Source organism: Mirounga leonina, unplaced genomic scaffold (genome assembly GCF_011800145.1).
Source record: "Mirounga leonina isolate KUSES-001 unplaced genomic scaffold, KU_Mleo_1.0 Mir_53, whole genome shotgun sequence".
In the NCBI taxonomy this organism is placed as follows: Eukaryota; Metazoa; Chordata; class Mammalia; order Carnivora; family Phocidae; genus Mirounga; species Mirounga leonina.
Genome location: NW_023270807.1, coordinates 67,183,525 through 67,199,925, shown reverse-complemented (window position 1 = coordinate 67,199,925; position 16,401 = coordinate 67,183,525). Strand labels below are relative to the sequence as shown.

Below are 16,401 nucleotides of genomic sequence, written 5' to 3'. Positions count from 1 at the left end.
AGTTCTTCCGTGTGCCCTGGAAGGAAGGACTTCAGGTTGCCATGGAGCCTCAGGTCAGTGGAAAGTATTAGAATTTCAGGCCTTTCTTTAATGAGTTTACTGTGATGCTGGAGACTAGATAAGAATTTTTACTGGGTGTGATCCTTCAGTTCCGTATTTTAAAGGTATCGGTGAATACTAGAGGTTACAGTCTGACTGTAAGGGGAGAAGCTCTTCATTTTTATTCAGTCCTCACGTGCTAAATAAAGAATGAGTTTATGGAAGGATTCATTTTCAAGTATAATTCATAAGTAGTTACCAGACCACTAAATGAGAGAGGGGGAAACAAACCAGTTAGCTCTTTTTAATTATGTTTCATCTCTCTCTGACATTCATACAAGGATGATGCTGCATTTAAGATGTTTTAAAACCTGCTATTCCTTGAAATGCCTAGTAATTTGGGAAGGGAAATCTTTAGTCTTTTTTTTTTTTTTGTATTGCTTTAAAAAGTGTAGGTTTGGTGGTGTGAGGATACTGCTTATGTATTTTTCTACTAGAAAATTACTGTGATGCTTTGAGCGTATCTTCTCAAAACATAAATGCATCTCATATTTTCCCACATCTGTCAGTGGGAGCCAAGAGAGCTAGAGATGTGGGATCATAACATCATTGAGAGGAGTCACTGAAATAATATTATAGAATTTTTAAAAGTTGATTTATTAACTGACATCATTTCAATAATATTTTGGACCTTGGAAACAGTTCTATTCAAAATCTCAAAAATAAAATTTCTAAAAATTAAAAACATGTCCATATACATTAGAGCAAAAAAAAAAAAAACACCTTTTTATACTGATTATCTAAGCATTTAAAAGAACATAAGACCATGATTATTTGGGATATATATTCGCTCTAGTCAGTTTTTAGCCATATGTCTCTAATATTCATGTCACATATTTTTTTTTTAAAGATTTTTTATTTATTTATTTGAGAGAGAGAATGAGATAGAGCGAGAGCATGAGAGAGGGGAGGGTCAGAGGGAGAAGCAGACTCCCCGCCGAGCAGGGAGCCCGATGCGGGACTCGATCCCAGGACTCCAGGATCATGACCTGAGCCGAAGGCAGTCGCTTAACCAACTGAGCCACCTAGGCGCCCATGCCACATATTTTTTTATGAAGAATGAACTCTTTTAAATTTTCTCATAGATTTGCCTGCAGTCTCCTTCAAAGTTGTGTCTTATAGTCAGAATGTGAAATTGTCACTATCTTTAGTTGGCATTTATGTGTACATCAAAATATTTTTCAGAGAAAATAGCTCTTTCTACAGATGCAAATAAGCTCAGAGCAAATTCTGCTAAACGGAGGCTTTTCCCAGACTAATTTTTTTCACATAGAAATGTGTTAATATTTTAGCCCAAATATTTTCACCCCCATTTTACCCCCATTCAGGATTTTTATCATTAATAAATATTTTTACAGGGGTGCCTGGGTGGCTCAGATGGTTGAGTGTCTGACTCTTGATTTCGGCTCAGATCATGCATGATCTCAGGGTCGTGAGATCAAGCCCCAGTCTGCTCTGCACTCGGCGGGGAGTCTGCTTGAGATCCTCTCCCTCTGCCCCTCCCCCTGCTTGCACACTTTCTCTCTCTCTCAAATAAATCTTTAAAAAAATATTTTTATAAAATTCATGAAAATAAAATCCACTGTGGTCGTTTGAAAGGCTTATCACATTTAGATGACACAAATCATAGATCTTCATAATTTCACTGCATTCTGGTTCATAATATCAATGTATCCAGTTAAAACTAGGAGCACCATCAGAAGATCACCTAAGGTCGAGATCCTTCAAAACATCATAAGATAATATCAGAATTAAATCTTGGGCACTGCGTTTAGTTCCTCCTTTGCTTTGTTGGGATGAATTTCAACATCTTCCTTTTAGCAAGCCCTGTTTTCAAGAACTGCAATTGGCTAAAGGCTTTAAAAGCTGAAGTGTTTTGGCGCTTCACTCACTGCTTTGATGAAAGATTTCCAACTGTTTTGGAACAGAACGCACCCAAACTTTACAGGATTCATCTATCATACCATTGTGAAACAACTAGGTTGATTTACAGAGTCGTTTCTCAAAACATTTGTAAAATTTGGTTGCTGATGACAGGTGGCAAAATAGAAGGCACATATTATGGTGCTGAAGTGTTTGTAGTATTTTTGTAGTTCAGTTTTCCTGTTTGTCAATTTCTACATCTATAGTTTCTTTTGCATTTGGTAGGATATAGCCACTTATTTGAATTAGCAGTTATGAATGAATTATGCATATGCAATCCACAATTCCAAGTGACTTCCTCTGTTCCATCGGTTTCTTGACTTAGTAAGGATAGTTGTTTTTAGCGTCATAAAATTTGTATTTATATTTCACTACAAAAATAATTTCATCTCTCATGTTAAACTTTTTACAGTTTACAATAGCATGCACAATAACAGATGTTTCACTACTGACAGAATGAACTTCATAAGCTTTATTTGGTCCCAGGAAATAGATGAGGAAAAAAAAAATCAAACCACTATTGGAATTAATTGGTTTTTCTGCTTAAAACACCTGATAACACTAATATAAAACTGGGATCATTTAACTGTTAAATCTTTTTCTTCTGCTAATGAAGCTAACACATTAAAAGCTATCACTTTACTTTTCATATATGCCCAGAAAACCTGAACTCAGAAATAAGCAGAATCAAGCTAGAAGAGCAATCTTGTGGCCTAAAAGAAAGATCATGCTTCCTAGAGTGCTATGTTCACGAATCTTCCGTAGCTGTACGTGTTAAACTGTCCTCGGGCACAGCCTTGTTACAGTAGTGGTTCGCATTTGAAGTAGGTGCCCGTTTGTGCTTCTGCAGATCTGTGGCTGTGGTTCATGTAGTGAATGATATCACTATGGCTCCCGTGGTGGACAGCAAATCTCAACAAACATTTTGTGTGAGTTGACAGTTCATCATCAACTTTCTTGAAAAATAGAAACTTAGTGCTTAACTTTTCCCTAAATTTGCAGGCTTTTTTTTCCTTTTTATCTCATTACTGCTGAAAGGAATACGGCAAAGTGAAATAGATAGCCATCAATAAATGACAAAAACACTGTAATGCAAGCATTTAGACCATTCTTGCGAAGGGTCATTTCCCGAAAATATTTCATGTGCACCTAACCTGTAATTTTCTGTTTCCCATTGACCCTTCTGACAGGTGTCTTGTGCAACTCTGGCCACGCCACAACCAGGCATTGCATCCAGTGTCTGGCAGGGACCCCACCCACTGAGACTGGGAGGAGTTAGCTGCCCATAGATGCTCATAGCCAAGTGTTCTTTATTTTATAGGCATCCTGCATGTTTTCCTTGAAAGGGAGGTGTTTACTTAAGTCAAGATTGGAAAAGGACAGGATTGTTACTGGTCACCTTTCAGACTTAATCACATTAGGGTGAAAACTCTCTTCACCATGGGGTCATTTCACCATTGGCAGGCAAGACTATGGCAGAAGTTGGAAAGGCAAAGTGGAGTTTACCAAATTCAATCTTGGTACATTTTGATGCAACTATTAATAATACTTGGTTTAAAAATGAAATGTCTGGACAGATGTTTAATCGCTCCTAGGACAATAGGTATAATCTAACACTTTCCCAGAGGAGCCAAGGTGTAAAGTCACCCTAGTTAGAGAGCCTATTTCTCCATCTACTTTGCACTCTCCTCTCTGGTTGGGACTATTCTGATAACATTACTGCTCTATGCTCCTCTACTGTTGACTTCCAGTTCCACTTCCCACAACAGCTGAGTGAGCTTTTAAAAATCTATGGGAGATCACATTGTTGGGTCGCATCACTCAGTTGTCTTCCTATTGCAGTTAGAATAAAATCCAGCTCTTCACCAAAGCCCAGGAGGCCTTTCATGCTCCCATCCTCACCCATCTGGCCCCACCAGATTGTAAGCTGCCAGGGGACCCATACCTTGTCTGTTTTCTTTGCCAACATAGCACATGAGAGCTGCTTAATATCTTACCTCAGAGGGATAAATATGGTCTACTTTGAGTTAATGAAAGGAAAAATGTGGGAGTGTCTTGCTAATCTGTGGCAGTAAGGAAAGCAAGTCTAAATCTCTATGTCCTAAATATTATTTCTCTCTGTCATAACAAAGTTGGACAGCAGAAGGTATCATAGGACTAAATCCTTCCCATTAGCAGAGGTGTTATGATGCCTACAAACCATTCTGATTCTGCAGTCTCCCAGCCCTACCCCACCCAGACAGGTAAGTGTGCGTTACAGGGAGTCTATTGTTTTCGCCAACATTAGATCAGAGATTTTGTTTCAAGTACTCCTGGTGTATGAGAGGAGGAAAGGTGCCTCTCTGGTTGGGGGAATTGAGACATATGATGGTGGTGGTAGAATACTTTGAAGTCACGATTTTGAGATCTTGTGGTGTTCTTACACAACTGCTCTCTATTGGATCTCTTTTTAAAACATGCTACTGTTCAGTTTTTATCATGAATGCCTTTCCAAGGACAGTATGGTTTTACACACTATGACATCGTTTCCATGGCAACTAATGTATTTTAGCAAAGAGAGACTGCTAGAAGTAGGCTAAAAAGGACAAATACAGAAATGGCACAGTGTAAAATGTGGGGCAATGTGTGTTGTAGTAAAGAATTTTTTTTTCTGACTTCTTGTTTGGGAAAACCTGTATAACTAGATCTTGGCTTCTTAACTCTTACTAATAAAATTTTTACTGCACCCAGTACTGTCTAATATTTTGCTGACATAATTCCTTTACTTGGTACTTGGGGTTTTTTTTTTTTTTGTTTACTTTAACATGATGCTCAATCCATCACCATACAGACATTTGTGATTTCATCCATCTCTAAGACACATTATCTTCACTTCGTGTTCTCGTGTAGCAACCACCTCATGGCTCTGCTGCCCTTTATCACAGGGCTTCTTGAGAGGGTTGTCTACACCACCTGCCTCTGCACAGGGTTTGTCTCTACACCTTTCCACTCAGGCTTCCACCCCACCACTTGATCCAGTTGGTCACACCTTCATCCTCTAAGGCTATTACAGTTACCTCTTTTGTTTATTTAGAAGCTAACATGTGTAATTATATATTTCAAATAATTCTAAAAAACATGAAGCCTCATAGTTAATACATTTATATAAATGCAAGGGATCATGTTACTCTGCTTTGTGCATCTGAATGTGCTTGGATTATTTTGTTACATGATAATAAAAACCCCCTCTGTGCTCTTAAATAACCCCAAGGGGCAGATAGCAGCCAATTTCCTATTTAATATTAAAAGAAACCAAGGGCTAGATTTTATGACTCAAAAAGATAGCCAACCAGTCCATGGGCTGGATTATACCCTCGATAATTATATTTTATTAGGCCCACATGATGCATTTTTAAAAAATTAAACTAACATTTTAGAATCGGGCAGTTTTGTATAAAAACTGAGATTTTCCATTTCTTTTGAAAAGAAGACCCATGATGGCAGCCTGCCTCAGCAGTGATACAGCTGTCCTCCTGGGATGGGAAGAGCTCCCTCCAGCCCCACCTCACCTGCTTCATTCACTTGTGTTACCTGCCTGGCCCTGTGGGCTATGTAGTATGTGACCCCTCCTGCACCCCTTCCCTCACCCAGTCGCAGAACAAATAAATAGCAGAACTAGGGATAGAACGGGGTCCACCTGCTTCCTCCCTCACTGTGGACCAAAATTCTGTGTTTTAGAGACTAATTCATAGGTCAGTGGTAAGAGGCAGCATTAGGTGATGCACCTTGCTACTCGAAATAGACCCCATTATTCATATTGGGGTATCTCCCCATTTGCCTCTATCAGAGGTAAGTTGTATGAGCTGTCAGTTGTGACATGCAAGATGGAGGTGCTGTACTAGAAGTTAACAGTTACATAAGCATAGAAAAACTGGTCAGAAGGGGAAAGCTCCAGCATCATAACAGGGGTTCCAGATTTTCAGTGAACATAGATTACCTTTTCAATGAAGTAAATAAATGTTTAGATAGAAGAAATAAGAAGGAGATATAAGACATAGGATGTAGGACATTGGCAGAGCCCCCTCATGTCTTCCCAACCTAGAATCCTCAAAGGCAATCCCCAACAACCTTTGTGGTCCTATCCCAGACTAGACCCTTTCCTTCAAACTCCTTCAGGAGTCTCGACTTGTTACCAAGGCCCTGTGCCCTTCACCGTTGTGAACATGGACCTGTCTCTGCACCTCTGGCAGGGGGCTGGTTGGGGGGAATGGGTAAGATGGGAGAAGAGGTTGTGATTGCTGCCATCTTGAACCTTGTTAGAAGGTTCGTGTGTGGAGGAGGACACAGGAGAATGAGCTAGTCTGGGGCCAGAGTGAATGGCTAAAGGAAAATAAATTTTTTCATGGGGAAACCAGACAATGAGGAATACTCCACAACAAAGGGCCTTGTCTGAGCTGGCTCCTGTCTCTCGGGCCTGCCCCCGTTGTTAGGCACACAGGAGACTGTGGTGACCTTGAGCGTGGATGGTCCCAAACACTGTGCCGCGTGTCTTTGTGCAGCTGTGGAGGCCTCAGGAAGCCCACTGAGAGAGTGGGCCTGTTCCCAGGCTTCAGGCAGGGAGCCAGGGGCTGCCCCTTCACCAGGGAACATTGAGGAGCTTCTGTGTATGCTCTGTATGTGTCTCAGCTTTCTTTGGAATTGTGGCAGAGTCTGGCCCTGCCTGGTCTTTTTTGTGCCTTGGATCCTAAGTTAATAACTGAAGGAACAGTGCCCCTGTTGACACACTTGATATGGAAGTTGCTGTCCAATGGCCATTTTATCCTCGTCGCCACTGACATCACACCATGTACAGTTCTGAGGTTCACACTTTAGTTTTGATTGAATAGAGCTATGATCGTTGGAGCAGAAAGCCGCCATTCAGATGTGAATAGACATGTCTAGTAACATGCAGATGTTTTTTGGCAGGTTGATGAATATTTTAAATCTTTTTCAAGAAGTAAAAAGGGTTGAATTGGAAATAGAGAAGATTCTGTGGCAAGAGAAAAGTATATTTCATTTCTCTCTCAATCTTCCTTTTCTTAAAATAATCAAACAAAAACGAGAACCAGGATTTAAATCTTGGATTTGTCATATCCCTTACATCTCTTTCTTCACATGGGAGTTGTGATTATGACTCTCATGTATTGAACCTCAGTTTCTCAGTCACATTCTTAAGTAAAAAGGAAACACTGGCTAATGTTAAAAAATAACAGCAGAATCTCCAGATTGGATCTTTGTCACTTACTTATAGCTAAAGACACAGGACTAAATGGAAAGAAAGGTCATCTTCTGGTGATCTATAAGCTGTGTGTGGTACGTGGGCACACCCTGGATTTGTCTCCTCCCTCCCCAGCACACCCCCCACCGTACTCGCAGCTTGAGTCAGCGCAGCTTCGTTTCCTTCATCCCTGTCGGTCAGTTCTTCATTAGTCACTCTGTCACCGCCCCTCGTGCCCCTTCACCCCTCCATCAGCAGAGCTGACACAAGCCCCTGTTGTGCTCAGCACGGCCCCAGCCCTACACGAGCTGGCGTCCGAGCCCGGGAGACCATGAAACAGGTCCTGCGGGAAGTGCTGTGAGAACACCAAGGAGAGGAAGTCTGGTTCTGCACAGAAGTGGGACCAAAGGAAAACAGGAGTGAAAAGGTGATTTTGTCCTGGGCCCCGGCAGCGACAGCGAATTAGGAGAAAACTATCCTGACCCAGCAGGGTGGTGAGATTGGAGTGACGATGCTTCGTCCGGTGCCAGGAATCTGCTGGGGGCTATATCTGTTTTTCTGCCCCTTCCCGGGATAGAGGCGAGTAGAAAAGACACTGGTAACCACACGAGTGTGCCTCTAACTGACTGACTCCTTAGCTGGCCTCTGCCTCAGTTTCCCACCTTTCTCCCCCCAGCCTACCACCGTCCTCTTAGCTCCCTCTCTGCCCTGTAGTCCTGCCAAGCCTCTTGCCATTCTCTGAACATGTGGCTGACGCCCCGTTGACTGTGTCTGTTTATTCCTCTGCCCTGTGGTAAGGTGCCTGTGGTGGGTGCCGTGGGAGATGTCCCCTAGGTGGTTGGAACTAGGAGCGCACGGGGGCTACGGGGATGGCTGCATCAAGAGAGAACTCGCAGTTGAAGGCTTCGAAGGCTTCTTAGTTTTAGTTTTAGAGGTTTCTTTAAAAACAAAGAGCTCTGTGTATTCTCCCAAAGATAGAGGATTTGATCTGATCTAAATAGTTGGGATAGCTCATTTGGGGCCAGGGCCTTATCCTCTGGCTTCCATTCCTGCAGGCAGTCACACATTTGCAACATTCATGGATCAGCCTTTTCCACTGGGGAATCTGGGTCACTTCAGTCATGTTTCTCAAACAAAACATTAGCACTACTTCAGCAGGAAGAATAAAAGCATGGAAAATGCCCTAATGCCCACAAGCCCACAATTGAATACAGAGTCAACTATTGAAAGTATCTACATATGCATATCTGTATCTGTACAAAAACACACACATGGGGAAGGAGAGGTCTGTCTATCTTGCCTTAAGCCTTAGAAACTTAAAACTTGAAGATTCCAAAAATTTAGATTTAGAATAAAAATTAAACGGGATAATTGGTCAGTTTTTAAAGAATGATTTTTTAAATGTAAGACAAATAAAAGGTACTTCTTTTTTTTTTTTTTTTAAGATTTACTTATTTGAGAGAGAGCATGTGCACGCACTTGCACACAAGGAGGAGGTACGGGGCGGGGGAGGGGCGGGGGGACAGGTTTGAAAGAAGTCTCATGACCCTGAGATCACAACCCAAGGCAAAACCAAGAGTTGGACGTTCAACCAACTGTGCCACCCAGGCGTCCCAAATAAAAGGTACTTCTGTTTCACTTAAACATTTGATGACATTTATTTATTCTCAACTTTTCAGAAACACACCCTTTAGTTAAGACAGATATACCTGGTTTTAAAAACAAATGCCACTCTTCACACTAGACAGGGCTGTCCTGTGAATTTTACTTCTTGGCAATTTTATTTCACCAAACCATATCCTCTTTGAAACAATGGAGCTGATGCCTAAAAATATCTCGGGCTGTGCTTGCTGGGAGTCTTTGAAGCTAAAGCTGTGGCATCCTTCTGGTTTATGGCTGCAGGATGATGCATATATGTATTGTCTTTGTTAATTAACTCCATCTGTTTTGTAAGCCTGAAAAAGAAATTGGATGAAGCTGCATATATGTATGGATGGGTAATATTCCTTTTGCAGTAGTGAGCCAGCAGCTCCAACAGCTTTTCAGTTTTCCTTTTGCTACCAGTTGCTAAAGTGCTGTGGAGCTAAGGCTCATTCTTCAAGAGCCTGTTGTTGAACTGGGCATCCCATGCAGTTGCACTTGTGTTATCTGTATGAGAGAGGTTGAGTTTCCTTACTGCTTTGGAAAAGGGTAGTGATTCTCCAAGTGCTCTTTCTGTGGCAGATGAAGGGATCTTTCACCTTGCAAATAGAAAATTCCATTCTGAAAATCAGAATGAAAGTGTTCAAGTGGAAGTCAGACTTCCACTGTATATATGTTCCCTTTGGTGAAACCTTTTTTTTTTTTTTTTTTTTTAGATTTAATTAGTTAGTTTAGAGGCAGGGAGGGGCAGAGGGAGAGGGAGAGAGAGAAACTTAAGCAGACTCTGCGCTGAGTATGGAGCCTGAGGTAGGGCTCGAACTCATGACCCTGAGATCATAACCTGCGCCAAAACCAAGAGTCAGTCGCTTAACCAACTGTACCACGCAGGCGCCCCTCCCTGGTGAAAAGTTTTCATGGTACTAAATTTCTCTTTGCTGGTTTTAGGGAGGCTAGTTAAAAATTTTCGACAATGGGGATTCGCATTTCTTCCAGCTTGGCATTGTCTGCATCCCCAGTGGGTTAGCCAGAAGAAAAAGCCTATATGGCCTGGTGGCATCTCCTCTGTTAGGACAGGACAGCATGTCAGAAGCCAGAAAGCGATGGGGTGATGTGGGTTGCTAAGGTACTGGCTGGAGTGGCATGCTCATTAGCACGTTCTCTCCCTCCAGCCTCATGCTGGTTCTCGTGCATGTCTGCAGTCAGTTCATGATTTGAATACCCATCTGCAGAAGACAATATATGAGTTTCTAATTCTCTTCCCCATGGTCATTTTCTTCTTTCCTTCATTCTGAGTCATCTTTGATTAAACAAAACAAAGATGTTACTGTTAATTATGCACCCTTTCGAACAGTGCAAAAATTCTTTTGTGTGTGTGGGGATGGTTTTGATGGGGATAGTAATTTATGATGGCAGTATTTTAAACCATGGACCAGGATGCTAAGAATCATAATGAAAAAAAGTGTGAGTCTCTACTAAGATAAGAAAAATGGTTTCTGCTTTTTTATTCACATTCCTCAGACCTTTTACTTTCTTCCCTAACGTTGTCAACATAATTCCATTCAGCCATTTTTATTCTCTTTAGACATCTTATTAAAACTGAAGCTTTGTTCAAATAGCTAAAATTGCAAATAATAAATGAGGTACCATAATATTGGCAGGTTGTAGGCAGAGTGCATGAGCAAACTGGAAATCTGCCATCCTGCTCCTGGCACTTTAAAGATTAATGTGAAATGGGCAGGGGTGCCACAGAATCAGCACTCCGCTCTGCCAGGGGGTTGGCACAAGGTTCTAAGGTAATCCTGGGGCTCGAGTTCCGTGGACAAGTTGGTGCAGGCTGGTGGGTTGGCACACCTCCCGGAGAGGGGAACTCCAGCTGATGGGAAAGAGGGGCCATCCCAAGAAGGCTGTTTTGACAGCAAAGCCCACCCACAGTTAGACAGGAAGTGGGGCACACATGGGGTGGGGGCTAAGGGAAGATCTAAGCCAAGGGGAGAGTTGAATAAGACCTTGGAAGACTCATTTTTTTAATGTGTCCCAACTATGGATGATTTGTAGGCACTCAGAAGATGTGTGTGTGTGTGTGTGTGTGTGTGTAAGACCTCCATCTTTATCTTTCCTGACTCCAGAAACTCAAAATCTCATGTCGGCCAGGTCTTTGCAGTTGCAGGCAGGCGTTTGTGGCAACTGTGACTTAGCAACAATTGTATGAACGAGAAAAAAGTTGTGGGCAAGTTGATTTTCTGCAGCAAATGGAAATTCTTTGGTGGTACTTTGTGGGAGGTTTATAGGCAGAGTGTTCAGTTCTTTTTTGATGTCTATTTTTTTTCTTCTACAGTTTTTTGAAGAAGCAGGATGCTGATCTAGACGTGGAAAAAGTAAGTTGACAAGTTTTGCACTGAGAGCACATGCCTTGTGAATTAGAAAGGGTGTCCCATTGGGACCCAGGACTTGGTCCACTTTGAATTTGGGATTGTGACTCTGAGTCTGTAGGTTTCTAGGAGAGAGGTTGAGTTGGAGAGGGAGCTGGTACATGAATAGAAAGTCTTCCCTCACTTAGGTGAATCTACCATTTTCCCCTTCTCTAACACTCGGTTTTGATAATTATGGGAACATATTTTTTAGCTATACGATGTGTCTCCTTACCCCAGAAATAGAATGGGACAGCGGTCCGGTGGCTGATGAGCCTTCAGGGGCTGCTGAGGGGTGGGTAGCACTCTGTCTTCAGACTGGTCAAGGAAGTCCATCCATTTTTGTTTTTTCTCTACTCTGAGATGATTACTGCTTACCTCTGCCCTAGTTATACCTTCGAATTGTAGTCACTGTCACAGATCATTCTTGCGTTCACTGAACGTTTTTTTGAGGCATACTGCGTGTTAAGCACCGTGCTGGACTCTGTTGAGACAAAAATGAATTTGGCCGACAAGTCACAGGCAATGATTATACAGTGTGATAGAAGTGTGCAGAAGGGGCTCTAGAAGCTCAAACTGAGGCTGGACTGTCCAGAGAAGCTCCCTGATGGAGGGGATGTGTGAAGGAACCACATATTCATTGCTTCTGTAAAGTTTGCTGAGTCTTCTCTGCTTGTACTTCGCTCGTCTCCCAGGTGTCTTGGGTTCCCATGAAAGATTGGCCTTAAGTAAGTCTCACACGCCACCGTGGGATCCTCTTCTGCCCCAGTCTCCACTGCCCAGTCACATTGCCTTGGGGGTAATTTTTCAGCAGTTCAGAGTTACAGTCCTCCATTCCCTGGCCAATCAGGGGCTCCACTTCATCATCTAAGAATGACTTGGGGTTATTTCCCATTTTGAATTTGTGTGTAAGACAGGTTCTTCTCCCTGAACCTAGAGCCATTCTTATGCAGTTGGTGTACCTTTAAGTTACTATCTGAAACCTCCTTCTAGTCTACGGCCATCCCACCCTGAACGCGCCCGATCTCGTCTGAAACCTCCTTCTAGAACAATTACGAGCAACCCCTGACCTTTGTCCCATGCAGCCCCCTAGCTTCTGCAGAATGGCCTGTGATCTACTTTCAGTCGTGGCCTTTTCAGCTCATGCAAACCAAGGTGACTCAGGCTCTAGTCAGGGCTACATTGGAGGGGAGCCTTTTCGAAATCCCGGTGTGCTTAGGTTTTGGGTGTGGAAGCCAGGGGCTGGCAAAGGTACTCCCTATGGGGGGTGGGGGGTCATCACTGCAGCCCTCATGGGCCAGGCTGGCCCCAGAGCAGGCTAGAAGAGCCTTTGGGTGCCAGGAGCCACCTCGGGATGGTGTAGCGCAGAATAGCCGGACTAGCCAGACGGGTTAGGAAATGCCTGGAGCTGTTCCAGGTTGCAGGGCTTGCCCTGCCTTGTGAGAGGTGAATCCTACAACCATGAAAGGGGGAGGTCCAGTTTATGGAGGAGGCGGGTCTGTTAATTGTGTTCTCAGTACAACCCAATGCCAGGCAGACAAGAGGGCTCAGTAAATGGGGTGTGAAGCCCTGAGTGGAATGAATTAGAGTCTTGCTTCAGCTCTGCTGTTCACTTGCTCTAAGACCTCAGGCAAATCTTTTCTCCTGTACAAGCCTCATTTTTCTCATCAGTAACATGGTCCATTTTCCAGGATCAAGTAAAATTCTTCATTTTTTAACTTAAAAACATAAACCGCACATATTTCTTAATTTTCTGACTTGGGCTTTGTACCAAAAAGGACAAAGGGCTGTTGGCCACAAGTCTGAAGGATGCTTAATAAGGCCCACCAGAGGCTGGGAGGTCCTTGCAGGCGCAGCCTTGTCTGTTGTACGTACCCTCAGGTGCAACACTGGCTGCAATGAGTATCTAATGAGGGAATGAATACTGTGACTGACCCTGTCATGTGGGTTGGGTATTTGTAAGTACTGAGGGAAATTCAGAATAAGAGAAGCTAAAAGGGTGGTGGGAAATGCTTCTTGGGCTGCGTGGATTTGAGCTGCCTGCAGAGGACTCTGCCTGCTGCACCCTCTCAGTCACATAGTTAATGACCTGGAAAACACTTAACCACCCTAGGGGAGTTTACTATTTTAAAAGTTCTAATTCAAAAGCTCCAATTCCAAAATTTTTTCTAATGCTGATAGAAGGCTGTTGAGCACAGATGTGTAAATTGTTCTTTTCACCTGTATTTATATATCTGCCAAGAAGAATCTAGAATAGGGTGTGCCTCCGTTGTATAATTAAATGATACCTGCTGGCCAACCCAAGTGAAGAAAAATTACAGAAGTCATGGTGTGTTTTTTTCTAAATGGATTTTTGAGTTTTCTCTTTTAGTCGAACATTTTTGTAAAGATAGAACTATGAATGGAAAATTAGCCTTATCTCGACATGTGAAAGCTCAAAGATAAATCAACTAAATCCTGTAATTAATTATTATCTATAGTTTATTGAGCTTATACTGAGTGCTTTCTGTGTGTCACACTTGACCATTACAACAATTTTGGGAGGGAAACATGTCCCTTGCTTGAGGCACTACGGTAATAGCAAGGATTCTAATTCTGTCTTGGTCTAGAGCCTTCTCTTTCTCATACCCTACCTTACCTTGAAATTGATACAATATTTGGGACAGTATCTTTGTGTGACCTCTTTCTAAAAAGTATTACGAGTAATAAAAAGGCAGTGTTACTTTCTAGAGAGGTCTTCTTTGACACTTCTCTGCAATCTGGATGGGGTTGCCCTGCCACCATGCACTTCTTCAAAGCTATCATTGTTGTATAGTTATTTGTTCAATAACCATCTAGTATCTGTTCCCTCTTGAACTGTAAGCTTTGTCAGATCTGAGTCCTTACACGTGCTAAGCCTAGTGCCTGACTTATAGAATGCCTTCTTAAAATGTTGACTATAGGCATGAGTGACTGGCACATGACCAAATTAGGGGGTAATGAGAGTCCATGAAAGCCACTTTGGTAGGTGGCAAAGTAAAAAATCTTTCTGTATACTCCAGAAATCATGGTTTTCTTCTCCATCTATAGGTTTTATCTGTGGAAACCATGCGAGTTAATAGCATTACATGGAGATAAGACAATCACTCCTTGACTTCCTCTTCAAAAGTACAAAGTTTCAAGCAGACAAATGAATAGATTATTGCAAAGAAAGTCTAAGGATAAAAGAGGGAGGAGCGGTAAGAGCACAAGGGAGACAGCAATACTGCTTTGTTTTGTTTTTTTCACAGAATCTTCTTGAATTATTAAGGGATACACTTCTGAGTATGGTTTACGTAAATCACTGATTTAAATATATACAGTGTATCTTCTAAAAGTAAAACCCATACTCAACTGAATTTTAAAGAATATGTAATTAGGCTATGTCAGAAGGACAAAAATGTACTTTTTAAAAAATAAAACTGATTAAATTGGGTTATCCTATTTGGTGATTTAAATCATGATTTAAATGGATTTGCTTAAAATAACATCTACTTTGGTCATAATGACTTCCAAAGGGCTAAGGAGAGAGGTTTGATTTCCATGTATCCTAAATGATTTTCATGTATCCTGCATGGCCTTTGTCTAGCATGATTGAAAGTATTTGGCACTTGCTTTGAAAGAGATCCATCATTTTTGTAGTTTCAGTGAGAACAAGAATCCCTGTATTGCTATCCTGTTTGCAGGGTTTGGATAGCTGCCTTTAGGCCACAAATATGGCCATAGATATTACTGTTTGATAGATACAGAGGCCACCCCAAATAAAAATTGTCATTCGAAAGAAGAGTAAAGAGAATGCTTTAGAATGTTTCCTTTTTCCCAGTGAATTCCTTAAAATGTGTTCATCCGTAAATGTAGAATGTACGTAGAAGTTGCTCCATTTTTCAATTTCTTTTTTTTTTTAAGATTTTATTTTATTTTATTTTAAAGATTTTATTTATTTATTTGAAAGAGAGAATGAGAGAGAGAGAGCATGAGAGGGGGGAGGGTCAGAGGAAGAAGCAGACTCCCTGCTGAGCAGGGAGCCCGATGTGGGACTCGATCCCAGGACTCCAGGATCATGACCTGAGCCGAAGGCAGTCGCTTAACCAACTGAGCCACCCAGGCGCCCAATTTCTTTTGTTTTAATAAGTCCCAAGAGAAGTGATAACAATATCCTAGTTTCTTATTGTGGGGCTAATAGTTTTTGTTAAAAAAAAAAAAAATGTGGTTCTAAACAATTGGTTCAAAATTTGAGATTGCATCTGGAACCAAGCTTTAAAGCCATGTATATGGGATTCCTACATAGCTGGTTGAGAGGTGGAAAAATTAATTCATGTAAGATTTTTCTTTAGTAGGGAGAATAGGATTTCCAGGGGTCAGAAGGTCAGCAGTGCTTATATGGGGAGTCCAAAGGCATGAGGATGTGTCTCCACTGAGAATGTGTGTGTGTATGGGGGCAAGGGGCAGCGTCAGGGTGTAGCATTTCCCTGTGTATGCTGGTTGCTATAAGGAGGTGTGAAAAGCAAGAGGGAAGAACACCCATAATGTAGCAGCCATTGCTTCCTGAATGGAATGGAGGGCTCTCTAGGTGGGTGTGGGGAATGGAGAAGGCAGCCCTGGTGTGCAGATGGGACTGCTCCTTAGGCCTTCTCTCGTCCACATGCTTAGGGCTGTCAGCCACAGGGCTTATAGGATGCCCACTTGTCTCCCATTCTCCATGCCCTGCCCCAGCCTCCACATAGATTGACGCATTCTCTTGGAGATTGGACATGGGGAAAGACCAGCCTCCCTATCACTGAGTAAAGGCTGGGCTTCCTACAGCCTGCTTTCCTGGTGACCACAAATGGTTTGAGTGGGAGGGGATTGTTTGGGAGGGAAGAACTTGCATACAGTTCTGCTTTAGTTTGAAGAACGAACAGTTTTAGTCCTGCACCAAAAACAGTTATTATACATCACCCATAATAACTGACCAACTTTCTTTTATATAAATCTCTGCATTATAAACCTAAGTGCTGCTGGAGAAGAAAAAACATCCCTTCTGCCAATTCAAATTTCTAAGATAAAGGTCCCTCTTCCTAGACATTATAAACTCGG

General features: G+C 42.2%; 1 protein-coding gene across 5 annotated transcripts in view; it reads left to right on the top strand.

Moving 5' to 3' along the window:
- The window catches only part of FYN (FYN proto-oncogene, Src family tyrosine kinase), a 211,576-nt gene that overhangs the window by 16,965 nt on the left and 178,210 nt on the right, over positions 1-16,401 (top strand). For 4 of the 5 annotated variants that reach the window (XM_034991853.1, XM_034991856.1, XM_034991848.1 and 1 more), the window contains exon 2: positions 11,235-11,274. The exons of the other annotated variant lie outside the window; for it this stretch is intronic. The gene's annotated coding sequence lies outside the window, so the exon portion shown is untranslated. The remainder of the gene's footprint in view (positions 1-11,234; positions 11,275-16,401) is intronic. 5 annotated transcript variants of the gene reach the window in all.